General features: G+C 34.4%; 2 long non-coding RNA genes across 2 annotated transcripts in view; one reads left to right on the forward strand and one right to left on the reverse strand.

The window, feature by feature from the left end:
- The window catches only part of LOC127946738 (uncharacterized), a 109,313-nt gene that overhangs the window by 32,302 nt on the left and 51,938 nt on the right, over positions 1 to 25,073 (reverse strand). The window lies entirely within an intron of this gene.
- LOC127946739 (uncharacterized) lies at positions 16,873 to 22,268 on the forward strand. The gene is made up of 3 exons (XR_008151157.1): positions 16,873 to 17,043; positions 21,250 to 21,349; positions 21,724 to 22,268. It is a non-coding gene; the product is annotated as an uncharacterized LOC127946739 (long non-coding RNA).

Below are 25,073 nucleotides of genomic sequence, written 5' to 3' on the forward strand. Positions count from 1 at the left end.
AGCCGAATCAAATTTAAAGGTAAATATAAATATTAGATTAAACACTTTTGTAAACTTTTGTAAAAGTTGTCTTGACAAGCAAAAAACTGAAATAAATCAATATAAATGTAAAAACTTTAATGAATAAACTAAAATTTAAATGAAATGAAAATAGAAAAATAAAAGCTATAGTTTATAAATAGAACTCAAATAAAACTAAATTCTGATTAAGTGGGTGTGGCAAATTTGATTCAAATTCCAACTCATGAATTGCAAGTGAGTTCTGTAATTAAGGTATTCATGAATTCATTCATCCATTCAGTCATGCGTACATTTATTAATGTATTATAATTAAATAATAGTGTAGCTGCAATGTTTTTGCTTGTAGCTCAAATATTTTGGAACTGTAGATTGTCGAGTGACACAGCCCAACATTATCCTAAAAAGCACAGGCTGGAACGTATATTGTGTCTGTCTACATGCAAACTGACTCACTCCCAGAGAATCCACAGAGTCCAGCCGGAGTTCTGCTGGAAAACAGAGGAAAACAGAGTTCAAGCCCTAGAAGTTGTAATGCAGGCCAGAGTGACAGTCCTTCAACCTCCATTAGTGGAGAGCAGAGAGAGCGAGGGAGATGAGTAGACTGAAGGATTGCTGGTGAGGGGGAGGACTGGATGAACTGGGGGAGTTACAACCATCTACACATTGACAAGAGAGAATAGAACCACTTGTCCCTGGAGTCCTACAAAGTGAAAAAGGTGGTTTTTAGGCACACATCCTCTTCACATTCACACATTAGCATGAAAACAGATATGACATATGCTCCGTTCATGCTATATGGTGATTCAGTATGAATGCTTGCTTATAAGCATGCACAAACACACACATGATGTAATCTTTTGAAGTAATCTTCTGATTTATTTATTTATTTATTTTTTTAAGAAACTGATGAAAATGTATACACTTTCAGGCCATCCAATAGGTCGTTTCTTCAGGAACAGATTTGGAGAAATGTAGCATTGCATCACTTAGTCACCAATGCATAGTGAATGGGTGCCGTCAGAATGAGCATCCACAAAACTGATAAAAATATCACAATAATCCACATGACTCCAGTTTATCAATTAACGTCTTGTGAATTGAAAAGCTGTGTGTTTGTAAGAAACAAATTCACCATTAAAATGTTTTAAACCATTTATTTTTGCTAAATATAAACTATTATTTTTAAACCATAGAAAATCATAAAGCAAAGCAGCTGTTTTAAAAGATCAAGGAGTGCTTTATGGTTCGCTTATTAAGATTGTGATTACTTAGCACCATGCTAAGTGACGTGATTAGGATGTATATTTAGCATAGTGTTCTTGCGTTTCTCACATTATCGCCATACTCTTTTTTTTGTCCTTTTGTCTTATTCTCCGCTTCATTTCTACTGCCAGTCCCAATGTATTTCACATTTGATTTATAATTGCTCTTCATGTTTGTGCCGGATCCATAATTCAGGAGTGAAAAAACTGGGTCTCTTGGGTCTGGATCAAAGCTGGCGCCTTTCTCACATGGGTCCAGGTGTTTGAGAGTCATGGCAGGAAAGCAATAAAGCCGAGCAGCCCAACACTCACAGAATAAGATGAATGAATGAAAGAAAGCTATGGTCAGAATGGAAAACCAGCTTTCTAAAAACTGTATCAAGCTTAGAATGCACTATTCTATTCTAACATAACATGCAAAAAATAATTATACAATATAATTAATTGAAGCAATAATACATTTAATAAAATATATGTAATTTATATAACTATAACATTATATTGCTGTGAGTTTGACGTTTATGCATGAAATATACAAAAAAATTGTATAAAAGTATTATTGAAAAATTATAATATATATATATATATATATATATATATATATATATATATATATATATAAATTATAATATATATATATATATATATATATATATATATATATATATATATATATATATATATATATATATATTCACATTCAAATATATTCATTATTAATATTTTCTATATAATATAATTAACCAACCTAATTAGTTGATGTGTGTATATATATATATATATATATATATATATATATATATATATATATACACACACACACACACACACATATATTTAGTATAACTATATTATTTACAGAAAGTTATATTTATTACTTATACTGTAGTTAGTTACTTCTATACACTACTGGTTGGCCAATAATGCAATCACAGCAGACCAATATCTTTTAGCAACGCACATACTCCCAGGTTGCTTCAGGCGATTGTCAATGTAATAACTGTTTTGAGCTGCTTTGAATAATATTACCTACTAAATGACTTCTTATTTCTATGTCCTGTAGGAAAGCTGTATAAGATCCGAGACAGGATACCACTGGGATTATGACATATGAGGTGAGTTTCAAAGTAAATCCACTTAAATGTATAAGAAGTATAAGAGAGAATAAAACATCCCACATCCAGCTCTTGCAGGGCAGTAATGAAGCATGACACCTTTGCTAGCATCAGTGATTTTGCGCGAACTGCCGCCATCTAAAACATGCATTGATGCACAGCATGTTGTGGCCTTGAGAGAAACTGACTTCATACAACATAATATTAGTTATTTAAAAGTAACTTGGAAAATAGTTAGTTAGTTCTGCACAAATGTGGCAAATAACATAAGCCTAACTAATCTATGTTCTTTTTGTTCTTTATGTCTAATAGCCATGAACAAGTTATTTGAAAAACATCTAGTCTTCATGCTCTATGTTGAGTATGGTTTCACTAATAATAAACATAGATTTGCATAAAACATCCATATTTGTCAATGCCCATGTTGATTGGAGTATGAAAGCGTGAAAAAGTATTAATTTAAGGGTATATTTAGAACAGATAAAAATGCTTGATTAAGTTGCGATTAATCATGAGTTAACTCATGACAATCATGCGATTAATCATGATTAAATATTTTAATCGATTGACAACCCTAATTTTGGAATTAACAACTATGCATTTGAAAAAAAAAAAAAAAACATTATTAGAAGTTGTGTTAAGAAATACATTTTATGTTGCATTGCATTTGATGCTATTGGAATGTAAATTGAATTTGATTTCATTGACATTCTCAAAATGAAAGCACCTTGAGTGACCCCAAAGCATCTCTCCTATCCTCAGCTGCCATCATTACAGTCTCACAATGGGTTGCTGAAAAAGGTTGTCTCCAAAAGCCAAAATAACATGACCTCAAATCCCACAGGAAAACAGGGCAAGTGTCATCCTGAACCCAGTGAACATTAACTGAAAAGGTCTTTTCACTTCAGGGAGTTCCTTCAACCAAAGACTGGGTGTGCTGAATGTCACATGGCCAAAAAAAGAAAAGAAAAGGCATATAAGTTTCATACCTACACAAGTTTCCTTGATTATAATATAATTTAAGCATAAAATAAAACATTTTAATTAGAGTCCTGATGCATATGACTTTAAAAAAAGCTATTAGCCGAGATGAGTTTGTCTCTTATACATCTAGATGAAAGAAAAAAAGAAGTGAAAGTAAAGCTTAAGCGTCATTATTATTCCTAGTGTGGGAAGAAATAAGTTTGGAGAGAAAAAAGCACAAGACAGTTCTATCCGTGTATTAATGAGGTTGTCCCCTCATTTTCCTCTTTAATGAATATTAAATGCCCAACACCCATTTAAATATATCTGTATGTGTAACCCAAAGCTGACAATAAAGGTCTATCATGTCTACTGTGCTCAATCAGAGCCTTCAAAAAGGCGGCCTTGAGACAGAGAGAGAGAGAGAGAGAGAGAGAGAGAGAGAGAGAGATGTTTGCTACCCAGCATGCCTCTCACGTACTGCCCTAATTTCAGTTGGGTATGAGGAGGAGAATTGTGGGGTAGAGCACATCATACACCCTCCTCGAGATTTGAGACATCAATGGCAGTTAAATCGAGCCGCATGCATTGCCAAATAAATACAACCGTGGCCAACTGGGTGGTACTGAGAGTCAAGTATGTTTAACAGGAAGTGCTACACTGTACATACAGTATACAGTAGGTGCAAAGCAATGGCTCTTGCATGTATATCATAAAATGATATTGCGTTTATACAATAATGATATATTTTATGCAATGTACTGCACTGTTTACATTATACTGTTGAATGAAAAAAGACTCACAAAATTATTTAAACTAAGCCAATGTAAAACTAGTTACAAACAAAGGATATTTAAGATGTTGTTAAGTGTTGTATTAAGTGGATCAAACTCATGCAGCACAACCAGTGTAGTCTGATTCATGAACAAATGACCCTTAAGAGCCAGTTCATTTGAGCAAATCAAAAATATATAAAATTACTAGACTAGAATGAAAAAATATACGCTGAATCTGACTGTTAGCCATGGTTTGTTTGGGATGTTTTTTTCCTCACGGTAATGTCACAGCTTCCAAATGCTCTCAACGCAAAAGCCTACTCGCGCTCGTGATTCTTTAGCTCCGCCCACACGTCACGCCTCCAGCCGGTCGTGTTTTTCCGGGAAAAATCGGTACAGACTATCTTTCTCTTCTGAATATAATAAAACTAAAGACTTTTTGGAGTTATGAAGGATGCAGTACTACTCTATAGGTACTCAAGATTAACAGGATATTGAGTGAAAACGAGCATTTCACCCCCCCCCCCCCCCTAAAGAAAAAAGTCAGAATTATACGATTAAATTATTTCTCGAAGTCACAAGTTTATGTCTCACATTTTCAAGTTAAGAATCTGCATTAAGACTTTTTTTTCCTCAGAATTGTGATAGGCTATATTAGCTCACAATCACAAACCTTATAGCTCATTTTTTTTTTTTTTTTTTTTGTTATATCCTGTAATTGTATGTTTATATCTCACATTCGCAAGGTACAGTATAAAGTCGCAAATAAGACTTTTCTTCTTAGAACTACAAGATTGTAATTCGCAATTTGCAACTGTTAGTTAACTTCGCCCCCCCCCCCCCCCCTTAATGATTTAATTTAATGATTCAGCACAAACTTGTTAAGCCCTGTTTAAATTATGAATGGTATGAATAATTAAAAACTTAAAAGCTTTGTAGAACAGCAGAGTTCACAACAACTAGAAATTGTTTTAAGTGGATCGTTTTAATGAATCTAAAATATATGACACAACCAGTGTGGTCTGATTCACAAACTTATGAGTCACCAGACTGCATTAAAGCAACTGTATGACTTTAGAAGACATTGAATATGGTACTTTTTGGGTGTGAATAGACGCGTTCCACTGAAAAAAATAAAATAAAATTGTCAAGAATGTGAGTTAATTATGTCACATTGTTATTTTTAAGTGTGCTTTCCCTTTAAACGGCTGTTTATTTGTTCGAACAGCAGATCAAACAATACATGTGCTTTTTTAAGCATGGTTGACACACTAAAGCTGCCTATTCAGAGATGCATATGGACAGACAAACAAACCTAGATGAAAGAGACGATTGCAAAAAGAATTCAGCTGTCAAATAAGCTCTGAAGGGCACTTCCATCAGACTGGAACACATGCCACTACACAACAGCATAATCAAAGGCAACAACTTCACTTAATAGCTAAGGATGTTCTGTGTGGGACTATCATAGCAATACCCAATCAAATCCAATTAAATTCTTGGAGCCTCCCCTCCAGAAAAGTGCATTACAGCAGGATTAAGCCGCTATCTGTACTGGACTTGATTAATGACCATGTTAATTAATGCTGAAGGGGCTCGTTGGAGCGGTTCCTCACGTACAGCAGCTCAGTGATCCAGCGGCGATGTGGGGACCAGGCAAATAGAACCATCATGAGAACAGACAGCCTGTCCCACAAACACTTGTATACTTCAACAAACTCTTGGCCATGGAAGAGCTAAAGTTTGGCCTCCAAAGTATTTGCAAACTCCAGCGTCTGCTGCCACAGCCTGGGCCATGATGTTTTAGGGTGGGTTGCCAAGTAGACCATACCAGGAAAAAAGACTGTTTATGTTTTAATCACCATGTGGTTCAATATACAGTATATTTGGATTATAGCGTGAACTAAATGCACTGAACTGTGTGTGCCAGACTCCTATAGTATCACAAATTAGTTTTGCTATCATTAACTAAAAAAAAAAACTTAAACTAAATAATATATATATATATATATATATATATATATATATATATATATATATATATATATATATATATATATATATATATATAAAACATTATGCTTCATATTATGCAACACATTAATCAAATTCAAATCACTATAAAATGGCCAAAATACACACAACTATGACTGCACATTATTTAAATCAATAAGAACGAGGCAAGTTGCAATGCAAATAAACTGTTACATTCCTTAACGACAAGTCCTTCATCACTATCACTCATTTGTACATGTACACAATCTGCTATGTATTTCCTTTATCACTTTGCCTTGTAAATAAAATTGCCTAATGTCCAGCCCAGAAATTTTCCTGAAAATATATGATATCTAATGGTATAGCAAATCTGAAGCCCAGTGTATATTTCAACAGCAATTACAGACTCTCCAGAGACACTGAAATACAGCTTCTGTTTTTTCCTAGATTATAATCAAGCGTGAACATTTGAATAAAACAACTCTTTATCTCAACAACAGCAACAGATTATATCCAGAAAATACAAAATACCCAACCCTTTCTTCACAGTGATGCCACTCAAGATAGCCTCAAGGTAAAGCAGTTTCCACTCGCCGGAAACCATGCAAACAAATTTAACCGATTGCAATCTTGGAGCAATAGTTCACCTTGTTGTTTATTCAAGCTCCAAACAGACTCACAAGCCAGCCAACATTGTGTAATTATGAAATCTGCATTACATAACATAATATGAAAATGATCCCTCAGATTAAACAACTTTTGTCATTAATTAATATGAAAAGCTCATCTCGGATAGGCCCACCGAAGCCTTTTAGTGCTAGAAACAGCTGTTAGCTCCACAGGTACGATAGTGCTAATCTGTGTTAGCCACTGATGGAAGTAATTAACAGTTATCCAACACCTTTGCATTTGTCTTGTTAAGAAAATTGCAGATAGGGTTACGAGACGGTCTCTGCTGGAAGTGTCAGGGTTGGGAAGGTCCACCCGAAAAAAAAAAAAAAAAAAAAAAAACATCAGTTTAAGATGGTAGCATGGTAACATGCTAACTACCTGCTAGCAGGTAGGCTACAAACTGAATTCCCAGGCTTTTCAAAGTCATTTTAATGAATTTGACATTCTTTTATCCAGTTATTTCCATTGATTTTTTAAAACATTTTATAGGAGTCATTTTAGCATTTAGAGTTTGGCAAAAGTATAAAAATATGTGTATTCACTATAAACAAATCCATGATTTTAACATTACTTTCCAACATTCTACTGTCATATTTTACTGAAATCTACAAACTTGAGTTGAATTTTCCAGCAGGACAGTCAATGTCAACATACACAGCATTTTACCATGGTAAAAAAAAAAATTCCACTCACCCATTTAACAACAGTTCAAAGAAGACTCCAGTAAATCCAAGTAAGCTCCAACCTCTGATTCTCCGTATTAGAAATCCACACCCATCCAGCTCATATCCGGAGCAAAAATACAGATCTAGATTTCAGGGAGAAGATAAATTAGATCAAATTTATGATAATGTCAAGCTTCCTTCATATCGCTATATGATTGTCATTCATTGCTTTGAGATAATCTTTTAGATCGAGGCTCTTTCAGATCAGAGATTTCAATGCTTAAAATAATTCAGAGTTAAAAGAGTGTTCAGGAAGCTAATCTACAAGTTAAATCACAGTAAAACTCCATTTATCTGGCACAAAAACAATCTCATTTAGAGAGACAGCTATAAATTTCACAGATAATTTCAAAGTAAATACAACTAATAAGAACTTCCCATTTGTATATGTTGAAATCTATGAAAGTCCATTTCCCACGAAATACTTTTTATTTCAATTCTTCCAATTCTACGAAAAAAAAGTAATAAGTAAAAGGGGTACTAAATAAATACAAAAACAATAAGAATAAAATAAAAGTCATAATTGTAAGATAAAAAGTTGCAATTACCTTCCACAGAAAACACAGCAAATAGCAATATTCAATAAAATAAGGACTGAATCTGTCAGTTCATTTAAGTCAAACATCTGAACTAACAGTCTGTCCAAAATGAACAATCTGATTTACTTGAATTGTTAGAAGCATTACTTCTATTAATTACATAATCAACACTAAGACAGAAAGACACTAAACTAAACTAAACAGATGCTGTCTCATCCACAGGCCATTCTCAGACATTAAAAAGCCCAATATATTCAAGAGGAAAAGTTCAGATCCATCCCAGTTCATAAATGATGGAGGAGCCTTAGTCTTTCAATATTTATTGATCCTTTTTTGCCAAAGAAGAAAATCTGTCTTTTCTTATAATCTGTCTTGCTTGTAAAAGCTCAAAATTACTTAATATCCCCTTTGGAACGTTATCAATGTCACCAGGAATGGAATGGTATATTTCTTGAATCCTGAAGTTTATTTGATAAAGACTGCAAATTTTGATTTACGTCAAACGTGAGAGCTATGCCTCGTGTTCAAAAATTTTCAGCCAGCTAGAAGAAAAAATTTGAAATGGGTAATTTACAGGCCATTACAAATTTTAGTTAGATGACATTCAACTAATACGAAAAGTCTATTATTTTCCATGTTATGTCCCGTGATAATAATGATTTCCATTTCTTACTTTCCACTTTTCATATTGCTTTTTCATTCTCCGCACAGATAATTCCCATAACCAATTTAAGTAACACGGCCAGTTGTAAAAGGCTGAGATTATTCTATATTATTATTTGGGGTTTTAGAAGTGTGTGACCTCTTTTAAACCATTTATATATTCTAATAGCTCTAACACATCAAAATTAGTGACAGCCTTTAATGGCTCATATTATATAGTTCTGAACAATATTAAATAATAATAATAATAAATGTGTGTATGTGTTCATTTCATTTTACATTGTGATATTTTTATTTCGCTATATATATATATATATATATATATATATATATATATATATATATATATATAAATCTTGAAATTGAGCATGTTATCAATACACGATACATGCACAAAACAATATTGGTTTTAGATACTATTTAGTTTTTGAAAAATTTTTTAAATCCTTTAAAAATATATATTACATATAATATTTAGGATCTCTATGTCAATCAGAAATTCTATTAAGAAATTCTGAAATGGTTAAAATAATAAAATTAATTAAAAAAATGCATAGATACATGTATACAAACATATCCATTGTCACTAGTGGTTTCAAAATGAAAACCTACTTCATAATTGTGTGCATTAAGAAAGCTGCATGGGTTAATTCGTACGATCTAAAGGCCTCACTTGAGCTTTCTTCATGCTCTCTTTGTACTGTGAAGTACAGCAGCTCATACAAGCTCGCCCCCGTTCAGCACTCATTGTCTTTGAATCCCGCACCAGTTCCCTTTAATTGAAATTCCAATGATATGTAGTCTACTGTGGGCAGTTTAAACCTTGAAGTAATCCGAGTGATAACAGACTCACTGTTACTGTGGGTGGAAATGGGCTGTAATGGGGAATTCTGAAGACATGCTGCTGTGTATTGACAGCTGAGCCTCTGGGGTGAATCAAATGATATTTCCACCCCGCTCTGATTTCTAGGCCTGCCAGGTAGCCAGCTGTCATAATTAAGGCCATCCAGACAGATACTGAAACACAGGCAGAATATTAATGGCGATAGTGCGTCACAAACAAACACAAACACACAAATGCTTGGGCATTCAGAACTCTTCTAATACGCAATAAGTAAATGAAAGACGCTATAATTATGATTTCATTTAACATATCTCATATGGTTACCTAGTGTGTGATCCTGGTATAAATATTACATGATAGCTTCAGTGCAATTCGCTATACCCTCACACTAATAGCACTTAATCTGAGTTGAGTCTTTGGAGGTGATAAGGGGAAATTGAGACAGCAGGGCAAACATGGGGTGAGAGGAATTCTGGGATTGCTCATGAATACTGAGCAGCCACTTTATGGACCACATCACCAATCTGAATATGGAGTTGCTAAATGTGGCTTACATGATGCCTCTACATGTTTCACTAAAATCTTCCCTTTATTAAAGAGACAATGTATTCTTTTACATACTGCTGATGTTTTCCAATGAAGCGAAGGGTGACCAAAGCCTGTCTTGCTGCAAAAAGTACAAAAAAGGACCACAAATGTGACCAATATGAGTAGATTTCAAGTATTCTGAAAGTGTACGATAGCTTTGTGTGAGAAAAAGAACTACATTTAAATCAAATGCAAGTTTGTCAAATGCAAGCTATATAGAAATTTAAAAAAAAAAAAATTACAAACACCAAAATGACTGAAAATGTAAATAAAAACTAAAAAAAAATAGCTTGGCTTATTTTCAGTGCTGCATTCATTGTCTTCTGTCTTGCATTTATATTTCCAAAGGATGAAGGTAAGGTTGTACAAATTTATGAATGAACCGCTCATTTTAAAATCTTAAAATCGCAAAAGGTCTATAATAGTGCTGTATACACAAAAGACTGAAATAACACTAGGTACAACATAAGGGTTAATAATTCAACTTTTTTCAAACTATCTTTTTAAGATGATTAATATAAACATTATTATGCTTCACATGTTGACATCATACATTAAACATTAGTCTAACCATTAGTATGCGGCATATGTTTCCTCCGTCTTCAAAAGCTAAATTTATATTTCAGATATTCAAACCTTCTCCTAAGTGATGGACATGACATAATTGAAATGCATTTTGGTTGCCTTGGAAGACCTCCCCATGGGAAGTTATGGAGCATGAATCAAAGAACGAGAGATAGTGTGAAATTCCTTTACTTCAAAGGCTAGTTTGGTCTTTCTAATTCTTTAATGTTGGGATCTCTTTTTCTTCTCGGCCTACAACAGTGCAGTGTAAGAGCCTTTGGCTTCAAAGTGAGGTGATCTGTCGACTGGCACAGTTCCTCGGTGACAGACATGGCAAGTGTCTTGGACTCAGGGGTCCTTTCTATAAGAGGGGCGCGCATGTATGAATGAGTGAATTCTGTACATCAGTATCCAGTGACCCCTCTGGGGCCACCTGGGGCTCCACCTGAGCTGTGGATCCTGCCAGACGACAATTAATAATGGAGCTGCCGCTAGTTCACTTAAAGTAGCCCATTCAGAGGTTGCTCGTTCATGGTTCAGGGAACTTGCTGAATCATTTAAATGGTCAATCATTTTTTTTTTTTTTTTTTTTTTTTTTTTTTAAGAAATTACTTGAAGGAAAGAAAATAGAAAATAGAACATATGACACAAATGTCATACAGTAATTGACCTATACATTTTAATGTGCATATACATTGCAATAATAATAATAATAAATTGCTTATTTACAGTTTAGGATATTTAATGGAGTTATGTATCATTTAGGTGTCAACTTAATCTCAGATGTTTGGAAAAAATACTTATAAGATATTGAATTGTATTTTATTTATTCATTTATTTATTTTTTGTATTAAAGTGAGATTTCTTGTGTTTTTCGAAATGTTAATTTTGGCTAACTAACAAAAAATATATAGATAGATTTGACATCAACTTAATTAATGAACAAATATGCCTGAACCTGGAGCTGACTTAAACACCTTGAGCTAGGGATGAGTGTATCGATACTGATCAAAAGTATCAATACTCAAATAAAAAATATAGATACTATGTTTTTATTTATTTTTTAATTGACAATGATTTTGTTTATTTAACAAAAAAATATTAATAATAACAATGCGTACATTATGCATTGAATTGGACAAATAACTGTATAGGTTAAAAAATATTTTCCTGTTAAATTGAGCACATTCAAATGTTGCAAGACAGAACCAATCAATCAAAGAGAGCGTAACAACAGTGCATTCCAACTTGGCTGAAAATCCTATTGATGCTTTTGGAAACAGCAGGCCAGAACAGAGGACTGAAAAAAACATATATGTTTTAGTTATTTCACAATGAATAAACTGACATTTTAGTCTACATAGTTTTGCAATTACAGTTATTTGAACCGAATGTCAGTATGAAAGGTAATATTGATCATGTTTGGTTCTGTAATGTTAGTAGACACTGTCAGAATAAAAGGGTTGCATTGTACAGTATGCATACAACATCCTGTCACTGGCAGTCCCTTATGAAAATTAACCATGGTTTTACTAAAGTGACAGTAGTTCAACTATAGTATATGTACAGTAGATTTCCATGGTTACTTACCACTACGGTAAATATATTTACGAAAATATAACTTAATATGTTGGCATATTGAAGGCATATTGAATGTTAAAATGTGTTTCAAATATAAGGTTACGTGGGTATCAATATCCATTTTACTCATAATAATAAAAAAATCAGTTTATAAGTATCATATCAGTATTGGTATATTGACGATACGGGCCTTTAAAAGTATCGTTATCGTATCAAAAATTAAAATAAAAAAATAAGCGGTATTGCCCCTCCCTATCTTGAGACTCGAACTCCTTGTGCACAGCTATGGGATATGAGCGCTGCCCACATGGCTATTGCTCCTATAATTCTATATAATTTGTGTATAATTAAATTTACCTGGCAGAATATCTCTACTAATAGTGAAGCTGTATTTTAGTTACTATATGCTAGAACTTTTCAGATTCTACGATATTTTATTGAGAATTACATTTTGGGCGCTACTGAATGATTCTGTGCACTCGCGATCGGCGTGTGATGTACGAGCTACTGTCAGTAGCACCTGTGCATTAGATTAGAAATGGCGATTAACTTGTACAATAAGCTGTTTAGTTCTGTGGCGCTCCATCAGAGTATGCATTTATTTGTTATTTTAACTGTTTAAAAACAGAGCGTAAATGAGGACTTCAGAGATTTCTTATCCTTTTGTGCCCTCTAAAGAGCCAGCAACTAGTCGACGTAAAGCTTAAAGCATCATGGCAGACATTAAATTTGAGTAGTCAAATATATTTATTCATCATTAAATGTAGTAAATGGGACAAAATTGAGGTATTTTTGGTCCTTTTTTTTTTCTTTTTTTTTCATGGGTAATGATCACAGACTTGGTATTATAAACGTCCTCAATTTCCTCAGTACTGTCTTGATAGATTGTCTTTGAAAAAAATGTAACAATAAATATTAGAGTTCAAAATCAGATTTCTGACTTCTGATTGCATAAAGTGAGAAGTCTGGGTCACAATTTGTCACATGAACTTCTCTCTTCCTCTTTACTAGTTATAACAAAGTAAGCATGTTTCGACCGCAGAAAGATGTCGATACACACCATTTTTCTAGTTCAAGTCCTCTGACGTTACTCCTCTGTCTGGCAGATTTGGCCATATGATTGGTCAGATCGCCTGTCAATCAAATGCCCTGCGAAGGGTCAATTAATCTCACAGTGCTGTCTAAGAAGAACAATTGTGATTTTAAAGAGATCTAATTTGAGTATCTCAAACTAATTTACATTTATTTTGTTCTACATTAAATCTCAGTGTTGTCTTAGGGACATGACTGGGATTTTAAAACATCTCATTTGGTAATTTTTCCTTCTCATGTGCAGCAATCACAGACTTTGGTATCCTACGCAACATACTCCATTTCCTTAGAGCAGTCTAGAAGAGAAACAATTGAAATATTAAAGAGATCTTTTTGACTTTCCCCCATATGAGGTTTTATATGCATTACTGCTGCTCTTATATGCAAAAGCTAAGACAGGAAGTGAAATAAACAGTAAAAATAAAGCCCTCAGTATGGAAGGAAGGTATATGAGCTATACTGGATCACATCTATGAAAAATAGTGTCTTAGATTATTCGGTGTGCTTTTATTTCCACGACGCAAGCGTGTTTGAATAATGCATTGAGGTTCAGTACCCACTTCAATAGATTTGTGCAATCCACTTTCACCAAATTAATGTCGGCTTTGCAAAATATGGCTGTTTTTATTCCCTGTCTGCATAGAGTACCAGAAAGTGACAGATTTGCATGATAATCAAGATGGCAGAGACAAACTTGAATACATGAACGTATGTGACTCCAAATGAGCATCTGCTTCTAACATGGATTTGAGCGCACAGAGAATAGAGCATGAATAATAGTCAGAAAGAGTCAGAGACAGAGGGAGGGGAAATGGAGATAAATATTGGTATCAGTTGTTTCACCATCACAAAAAGCAGTGCTGATTAATATCGCAGGAACTAAACGCCTCACTAACCGAAAGGACAAAATGACTGGCGTCATTTAAACTGCTCGTTCCACCTCCAGCCTGTTCTTTAGTTGGCATCTGACACCTGGCAGCTCTTAAACCCACTGATCTGAGGCCAGCTGGATGGACTCAACTGCATATCTGTCCCACTCACGCTCAGATCCTAATACAGTCTGACCCAAATGAGATTCACACAGCCTGCCATACTCATGCTAAGAAACTGAAGAAGATTGTCCAGCATGTTGAGAGTGAAGCATTTTATTACCCTTAACCAATCGTTTTTGCTTCAATATAATATAATATAATATAATATAATATAATATAATATAATATAATATAATATAATATAATATAATATAATATAATATCTGACCAGGGCACATTTAACAACAACAAAAAAAAATGTACAAAGCAGCAATATTATTAAATACTATCACAATTAAAAGAAAGAAAGAAAGAAAGAAAGAAAGAAAGAAAGAAAGAAAGAAAGAAAGAAAGAAAGAAATTAAGTAAGTAATTCGGCATCATTACTTCATTCTTCAGTGTCAAGCGAACCTGCAGAAATCATTCTGAAATGCTGATTTGTTGATCAGAAACTTTTATTATTACTATCAACTATTACTATCAAATTATTATTATCAATGTTGAAAACAGTTTTTTGTGGAAACTGTGATGCATTTTCCAAAATTTATGTTTTATTTGATGAAAATAAATCAAATGAAGATTTATTTGAAATTTGTAATTTATTGTTACATTTAATCAGTTTATACTTCATAGCCGAATTTCTTATATATATAATAAAATAAAATAATATATTATATAAGATTTGTAACTTGCATGAATTTTTTTAAACAATTTTGAGACCTCAAACTTAATTATATATATATATATATATATATATATATATATATATATATATATATATATATATACAAAAATATATATTATATAATTATATTTCAGTATAAAATTCTTATATATGAAGTATCTTGTTTTAAAAATGTTTATGCATTTTTCTTCTTTTTTTTTTTTACATGTTTTTTTTTTACTTTATATTTACAGAAAATGTGATTAAGAAATAGATTTTTGTATAATTAAAATAATTTATTGTTGAATTTAGTCATCATGCAATAGATGATTTTTCTATTCTCATCATCATATCAAACACTAATTACCCATTAGCAAATAAATGAATTCATTGCCTTGGAAACAGATGGGAGAGCTGGGAAAATAATCAAGATGGAGAGATTGTAACACTAAACAAACACACGCGATGACACCAAGGTAAACACATACATGCTCTCCTGGTTCCAGGACAAGGTGCATTTACCTAAAGCCCCTTCAAATGAGAATGGCTCTGATATTCAAAACACACACAGCGACTTCACTGGCACTGCTGAGCACCTTAAAACAGCAGTGGATGAAAATAGGCCTGACACCCGGCGAAGTAAATTGCAGTGGATCAATTGAAAATGTCACCTTCACGGACAGATTGATTAAACGCAAAGTGCTGAATGCTCCTTATCCCTCAGAACGGCGGCCATGAGTCTGAGATGCAAAGCAGTGTGGGTATACTGCGATGGCTGATGAGGTATAACTAGAAAATTACAGCATGCAGCCGATTCTGTTCCTGTAAGCGCTGAAATACATGCACAGACAAACTGATTTTTGCCTGTTTGGTGCTTAATATCAATATTAGAAGTTGCAGATATAAACTTTGTTTTTTATCATGGTACAATCTGTTAGAAGGCACTTGAATTTCCTTTGAAATGTTTCTAGTGAATGTTTATTTGGTCCTCAGTCACTACAAATGATTTAACTAGAGAAAATGAGGGCAGTTTATCATCTGACTTTTTAAGTACTTACAAAGGGCTCTGAGTAGTACTTACAAAGTTTTAATAATGTTAAAGTTGTTTGCTTGCTAGAGCTGTGACTTACAAGCTAGAAAAAAAGCTAAAAAAAAAAAGTAAAAAAATTCAGAAATGTTGATGTTTCAGATCCCTCAGACTCTGACATGACTCCTCAGGTCATCAGCATATGTTTCGCCCAAATACAGCAGTCTCCAAGCAGGAAGAACACTCTCTCTCCCGCTCCCTTCCTCTCTCTCAGTCTCCAGCAGTTTTGAAGTCCTTGCTATCTTTCTCTGAAGGACGGGGCCATTTATAACGGCCATCAGATTTTGGCTGCTGTATTTGTCGGCCTCTGAACAACTGCCAAGACCTGAACTGATACACTCCCGGCTCGCCCTGCCTTCACAGTGGGTGCTGCAGTTTTTGAGTCCTTGTAATGATTAGCGCATTATGATCGTCGGGTTCACAGATCAGCTGGAAAGGGCTCATATATATATATATATATATATATATATATATATATATTTAAAAGCTGGGATCCTATTTTTAGATTAGAAAGATGTCAGCATGCTACGCATCATTAATCCATTATTGAGCGATAGAAGAAGAGTCGCAGAAAACATTTGAAGTTTCCAAGGTCTTTCATTTCAGAAGTACAAATGTATTTTATCTTAGGACTTGCGTTTTTGCTCTTTTTAAAGCGGTGTCATTTTCATTCGCATCCCTCATAAGGTAGATATCAAATCCCTGGCAATTTTTATTTATTTGTACTTTTTTTTTTGGAGGAGAAACAGAATCTGAGGAGTTTACAGATAGTAACGAGCCTCAGAAACCACCCGAAAACTGATACCGAGAACCCAAGCGCTGGGAACGGTGCTATCATAAATCAAGTCGTGAACATTGGAGGTAAACAACACCATTCAAAACTACACAATGCAACATGTTTAGTGAGTAAAGAGTCATTTATCTATGAGATAAGAGCCTCGACCAGACCTCGGTGTGTATGAGAAGATTAATCTTCTTTACTCTGCATGGTTTACCCTGTTGCAACAAATTAAACAGACACCAACAGGTAGGTCCACATCCGACCTGCATTATATAAAAGAATTGGAGCTTAGAGGCATTGAGAGAAGAGTGAGTGCGAGAAATATACATTAGATCTGGGCAGTATGGTTGTAAAAAAAAATTCATAGTCCATAATGCTGTAGATATAATAGCTCTGGGCAGGATGCTGCTAAAAATCTGTCCATTTTTTAAACGATTTAAACTGCAGTAGATATATTTGCACAGTTTTTAATATTATTATTTTTTTTTATTGTTGGCTAACAACATTATAATATCCCATTCAGTATTGCTTCTGTTAAAAATTTGAGAAATGTATCTACATTCTTAAAAATAAAAGATTCCAAAAAGTGTTTTGTTTTAGTTTGAAAACTCTGGGGTTGCATTTCAGTTTAAACGGACCGGAACGGAGACTTTTGGAAACGATGGCATGGCTGCGCACGTGATCTCTGCGTATTCTTGACCACCGTGTAACCGTATCATGAACAGTAATCATGCTCATTGTTAAACCTGCCAGTGACTAGCAACCGACTTCTTGGTTACACTGTACACTCATGCCCAGTGTGCATAAATGGTCACGTGACATGCGTTTTCGGTTATGTATATAGACGGAGATTGTTTCTGAAATGCAGCTAAAATGCCGGTGTAAATGCGGATCATTTTAATTAAGCACTCGTTTAAAGTGCAAATAATATTTTACAAATATAAAGACCCTTTTTCTGGATGTTAAAGCTTCTTCATGGAACCATAGAACCTTTGGTTCAATGGAAAAGATGATATAGAGTCTTCATGAAACCACAGATGCAGTTGAACACTCTTGAAAATAAAGGTTCTTAATTGGCATTGATGGTTGAACCTTTCAACGTTTTGTTTATGTGGAAAAAGGTTCTTTAGATTTAAAAATGTTCTTCACACTAGGAAAACACAATATGTGACCCTGGACCACAAAACCAGTCATAAGGGGCAGTTTTTATTTCAATTTTTTATTAAATTTTATTTTTTATTCAGATACATCATCTAAAAGCTGAATAAATAAACTTTCCATTGATGTATGGTTTGGTAGGATCGGACAATATTTCAACAATTATTTCCAGACAATTATTTTAGTTGTATTTCCGAGATACAACTATTTGAAAATCTGCAACCTGAGTATGCAAAAAAATCAAAATAGATTAAATCGCCTTTAAAAAGTTGTCCCAATGAACTTCTTAGCAATACGTATTACTAAGAAAAAAATTGGTTTTAATATAATTTTGACCCATACAATATATTTTTGGCTATTGCTACAAATATACCCCAGCGACTTCAGACTGGTTTTGTGGTCCATGCTCACATTTAATAGTTATTTTGAGAACTGTTTACTTAAATGGTTCTTATATGGCATCACCACAAAAATCCCTTTATTTTTAGGAGTGAACAATAAATATTTTTAACAGATACTTTTACAGATATTTTAGTCAAATCACGATCCTACGCTGAGATGTTAAGGTTTTGATTGTCCTGTCAGGGTTTATTTTTGGTAATTATTACAGTTTTGACAGTTGATTATACCTTATATGCATATGCCCTTAGTGTGATCAAGCATAAACCATTTGACATATGTAAGATTTTGGTCACACCTTTCAACCCTTATATTGGGAAAAACGGCAAACAGCGATGTCAAACCAACAAAAGAAGAATATGGAGGACAAGAGTTCACCGGGGGACAGAGGACATACAGGGAGAATAGAGAACAGAGGCTTTGTGAGAGAGAATTAATATCAGCATGTCTTGCATGGAATATTTTTAGCGGCAGAGCACTAGCAAGCATCCATCAGTTGGACCCAGTGGCCGTGCTGATGCCCAATCGGAGCTCAGAGGGCAGGGCGGGACGGGGGCGAAGAGGGGAGTGGTTTGAACCATCACTATAGCCATGTGCTCATGCCAAAGCGAATCTCATCTCATCTCCAGATGTAAATCTAGTCAGCTTTGTTTTCCCCATTGGTGGGAAAGTGGGGGCTCTGAGACAGGGCAGATAAATCAGATCGGAGTCAGGTTTCCCAGGGCCAGCGAGGAAGGTGGGACGGGAACAGAATTGTTACATGGACCCCTGCCTTTAATGACATACACTGGGACTGCAGATAAGTGTAAATCTGGTCCCTCTCTTACCTCCTCCTCATCCTTCCTGGTGCAAAGTCACCTCTTGCTCAGAAAGCAAACTGAATATAAACGTTGACTGATGTGGAATCACAGTCAGCTGTGATAATTGCTGTTCTAAGTCTTCGCATTGTTCTAATTCAAGAACTCCAGATGGAGTTGAGTGCCACTTCTTCCCAACCTAATATATGTCAGTGGTTCTATGGAAGAGACAAAACCCACAGGAAAGACAAATCACAAATGACATCTCTTTAATATCTCAACTGTTTCTACTAGATATGAGTCATATCATGAAGAATCAAATGTTCATTGATCTTTTGAGATAAAAGCCCTTCATCTGAATATAAAAATAGACTTTTTTCAGAATCCAAAATTTTCTATAGTGCAAAAAGAGTGCTGATTGAAATAATGCTGCAAAAATGACTCATTTAGAACTTTTGCACATTTTTTTTAATTCAGACAGAAGCCTACATTTAAACATTAGATTATCAGAAACAAGTCATGGTGGTCCTTCCAAGTCATTGTGAGGCTGTAAGAAGAAAGCTAGACTTAAAACCGTTAAGGTTAAATATGGAAAAGTTTACAAAATGTATGCAATTCCTTCCTGATTGTAGCACCTACTGCTCTGCAGACCTTTTTGTAAGATGTGGGAAAGTTCACCAAACTTAAGCTATTCCTGACTGAGTGTAGCACATACAGCTCTGCAGACTTTTCTGAAAGATCTCCCCATTTAAAACAAGGAGCTAAAGTGTCTTATTAGCACAGTCCCTGATCATTTCCTCAACAGTTTGTGTTACATATTCCAGTTGTGCAATCCTGTTAGACATCTGTGCAAAGACGTTGATATTTTTAGATGAGGATATCGTAGGGGTCAACGAGATTGTAGGAAATGGTCATGTAATTATGAGTGGTTTTTGCACTAAAAACTTTGCTAAAGCCATGAGTGGACCCCTGGGAACAGATAAATAATTTAAAAAATGTATGTTGTGACCCCTTTAAGTCACCCCTGCATCTCAGATGTTTCTCCAGAGGACAAATTGAATATTTATTCAGTTGCATAACGTCTAAAACACTTCCTCTATACAGTGTTTTTAGATTTACAATAACAAATCTGTAATGTTCGATATGTTACCAGTATTTCAATCCCCACTTTATATAAAACCAAACTGGCTGCAAGACCCCTGTATGTGTCTTGCAGCCAAACATTACAAAAGATACAACTCCACGGTCAAGATTTAATCAAAGCTCTTGGGTCACGTGTGTGTCAATAATTCAATCTCACAAGGAAGACTGCAGCAAATCTTTTTAATTGAAAAGACCTGGCTGCATTGATCTGTCCGAAATGCCCAGAAAGGGTGATGTGTGGTTCAAACACAGATCAGGGGAGCTCCAATGGTGTTTGGCTCATGGGTATACTTGATTGTTCCATTGAAACCTAAGGCGGAAAATCTATCTGACAATAAACTTAAACAACATGACTCTAGTGCCATACCAAGAGCAAAATCTAGACACTAACCAAAGGGTTTGAAATGCATTTTAGCCCCAAAAAGTTCCAGGATGCTTAAACAGAAGCTTTTTTGCCTGTTAACATGAATATGTCAAAACTGGATCCTAAAATAACACACTCCATGCACATTTTAAAGCAAAATGTTAAGCCGTTAGCAAAGATTTTGGTGCATGTCTAATTTTGGATCCTTATTTTGTAATTCCGTGATATAATCTGTATTTGACTTCTCTAGAACACTTCTGTAGGATGAAATATTCATGCATGCACAGATTCATGCATGCATGTTCCATCTCTAGATGGAATGAGAGACATGAATCTAATGGCAAAGCTATGTTCAGGCTCTGGAGAATGGGTGCTAGGCTGATGTCAGAGGGATACACTTGACCTTGCGCTTTCATCCAGCACAGAGGGAAGATTTGTAGAGCGATCACTCCAACAGTCTGAGAGCCGAATGGGACTGAACGGATGAAGATGGCGTGCTTGTGAAAGTTGGGCATCTCATGTGGAGTGAGTGACGTTTCTTACCTTTTGTGTGCCTTGTATGTGCCTTATATAGTTTCAGAAGGTGAGGGAAATATTGGAGGAATATGTTAAGAAATGGAAATGAATGAGGCATGAAATGGCAGGTAGATCTAAGATAGTTTTTGATTGAAAAAACATTTTTTACTCTTTCACATCACAAGTAAAATAAGAACTTGAAATAATGTCTGTATATGCAATGTCTTTCATGACACAATAAACTACGTGCAGCATAAAGCTTTGCAAATGATCGAATCGGAAATTACAGTATAGATAATGTATTAATCATAATTATTATTTTTTAAATGAGCGCTACTAATTAAGAAACGTGATTTTTGTAACACATAATTTGTATTTTGCAGGTGTTATACAGACTGTAAAGTGAACAGAAAAAGGCCAGGAATGGAATTGTGCCATGACAGCAAGCATCTCTAGACACATTACACCTGATATTACTACCTGTGAGGAAGGCTATTTCAAACACCATTATATGTTGTTGATGTGACATCAGTGCCATCGGAGTGCCTAATGTAACAAACCCTATCATTTCAGTTCTTTCAGAGAGTATTCAAATTATAGTAATAATAAGCAGCTATCAATGCACCCCCGATCAGTGATAAAAGGCCATAAAATTGAAGTGAAAAGCAACATTATGTTTTAGTCGATGTTGAATTGCAGTAATTCATTTTATTGGCAGATTTTTATTGTATATATTTTTTTTTTTTTTTTCTTCAAATGGAAAAACCACAAGGGTCTCTTACAGGTCCTTTTGAATTGTGTTACCTCTTTGGGTTTTTGATTATTAGAGTGCCAGAAATGGTGAACAATTAATTTCACACAGAGAATCACCATGCCCATACAAACTGCCACATTCCCTCTCAGAGACGGGCAGCAGAAAGAAAGAAAGAAAGAAAGAAAGAAAGAAAGAAAGAAAGAAAGAAAGAAAGAAAGAAAGAAAGAAAGAAAGAACACATGCATACATAAAACAGGGTACTAAAGTGAGCAAGAACTGCCAATAGTTCCTGCCTAAAATAAATAAATAAATAAACAAACAAACATCTTTGTCATGTAAAGTTAGAACCAGCATAGTTATATTGGGAGTAAAATTCTAAAAAGTGGCTGTTGATCTCTGTGACACTGTTGAAAAAGAATGTTTTACACTGGCAAGTGCGATACTGAGTGTTTTCATTGCTCACTTTGTTTTTTATGCAGCATCCGCGCACAAAATGATCTTGCAAACTCACGCGCTTTTGCACCCTCTTGTACACAAAAAGCACTGGTGTGTAATTGACATTAGTTGATGGGATCGAGGCCGACAACAGGTGGTTCGCACTGTTAGCAGCATTGATTTGGTATCACTATGAGTCACTGCCGTCTTGTTGATGAAATGGGAGGTTTAATAAAGCTCCTTCTCAATAAAACTTGTGGACCTTGATGTTCGAACAACAATATGACCTTTAACACTGACCTGAAATCAGCTCTGCTGTCTTTTCATAAAATATTTAGACAGGTTTTGGGTGACGGAAGCAAATCTTGGTCTATGGAAGGTCAGTAAAACTTCCTATACTGTACATATGCATAAACAAGAAGAAAGAAATTTACATCAGTATTTACAATTATGGCTATAATGCAAATTAAAAACACTCTAAATTATAAGGATTGTGCTCTACAATGCACTTTAGAAACTGCACGCCTTGCCATGTTGAAACAGGAGCAGATCTAGAAGACGTCTTCCAGGAAAGGCCTGTATCAGCATGCTTTTAATCATCCAAGTATTTTCCCCCAGCAAACATGGATCAATATGTAGTCTAAGAGAGAGATTTCATTTCTGCCCGGCCAACAAGCTCTTTTAATTACTGGTGAAGTGCTGTTCAACTTTTTTAGATCAAAGAAAAATGTTTACTGTGCCGAACAGAGGCCATATATACTGTAGTATAGGATATCAGAGTTAATTTTCATATTAAATAATCTTTGAAATGAACAAATCACTACTAAATGTAAGAATAATTAATAGTCAATAACAACCAATAAATAAATCACTGCACTGGCTATAAGAGCCTCAGTTCACGCTTCAGGCCTGAACGCGGGTGAACTACGTTTCTGCAAAAATTAATAAATAATAATAATAATTCCCCATTAATATTTCAGCTCATAAAATATTGATGGTACTCTAAGGTCTTTTTTTTATGACGAAGAAAAAAAAAGATCGATAAATCTGGAGACAGGGAACAAGACAGATTGGGAGAATATGTACATGGACACACACTTATGTTCTGCTTTATAAAAACCAAAGCATTCTCGACCCAATCGCTGCATGGTTCAAGTACCAAGGAGCGAGATGCAAGCATGGCAGATGAAGGAGGTCGTGCTGATGTGCTCATCGTGAACAGGCTCTGGGCTATAGCTCATCTCCGACTACTGATACGTTACGCTACTGTCACACCACATTAATATAATTACACAAAAACTATGCTGACAGGCTGGAGACACGCAGCTCTCATCAGAGTCACATCAGCATTTCTGGGTGGCACAGGAATATAGAAGGGTGGCAGATGAGAGAGAGAATAAGACAGAGAGACAGAGAGTGTGAGAGAGATAGAGAGAGAGAGAGAGTTTGTTATGAAAACAAGGTAATAACTGGCTCATCCTCCAAACGTGAATAACTGTTTGTGAAACACAAAAGGTGCATTTTTGATAGATGCCCTGACCTGTAATATATAAACTGTAATATCATATATATGTATGTATCATATCATAATATATGCCATAAAGGTGAGGACTAAGACTTTCTTACAAAAAAACACAAAAAAGTGTTTTAAATATTCTTAAGTCAAATCAAAACATCCCCAAAAATTACTATTTATTATTATTATTTTATTACTGAAATATTCATTGAAAAATATTCTGCTCGCAAATAAATAATAAAAACACAAATATGTATTTTAGAAATATAATAAACGTAAAAGCATCATATATTAGAATCATTATTATTATCTATTTCAAAATAATATTAGTGCATTTACTGGCATATAAATGAGAAGATAAAAAGACATATAATAATAATATATGAAATAAATATTATTATCTATTTATACATAATAATGTGATTTTATGTATTGTTAATGATATTAAAACGAATGTATTCGTTAAATTTATGAAATAAGTATTATTAGTATTATTTTATCATCATCATCATCATCATCAACGATTAACATGCAACTTCTCACAATTAAAGCAGGAAATATACTTCTGAAGCAACACATCTAATACCCATTTAATATTATCATATGATATAAAACATAATATCATATCAAAAGTTTGGGGTTAGTAACAACAGAAAGTAAGTCAAACAAATTTGGAACAACATTAAAATCATGTCGTTAACAATTACATAATAAGCATTCTGAGTGAACTTTCCTTTTAACAAGCTTTTTATTTTTAATTCCGCACTTGAACACATGCCCAGTCTAAAGGTTTCACAGCACCGCGTTACTGATGAATCAAGCTGATTATCCTGGGAATGTTGTAACTGCAAACTATTGTGTGTGTGTGTGTGTGTGTGTTTGGCACCATGCAGCATTAAAAAGTGTTTAAGGTTCTCTACTTTTAAAAGGCATGACATGCTTGTTATCCTCCATATCAGCTGTTAATTAGAGAATGGGTGCAGTTATATTATCATATAATTAGAACCCTAATTGACGTTTGTAACATT

This window comes from Carassius gibelio, chromosome A25 (genome assembly GCF_023724105.1).
Source record: "Carassius gibelio isolate Cgi1373 ecotype wild population from Czech Republic chromosome A25, carGib1.2-hapl.c, whole genome shotgun sequence".
Classification (NCBI taxonomy): Eukaryota; Metazoa; Chordata; class Actinopteri; order Cypriniformes; family Cyprinidae; genus Carassius; species Carassius gibelio.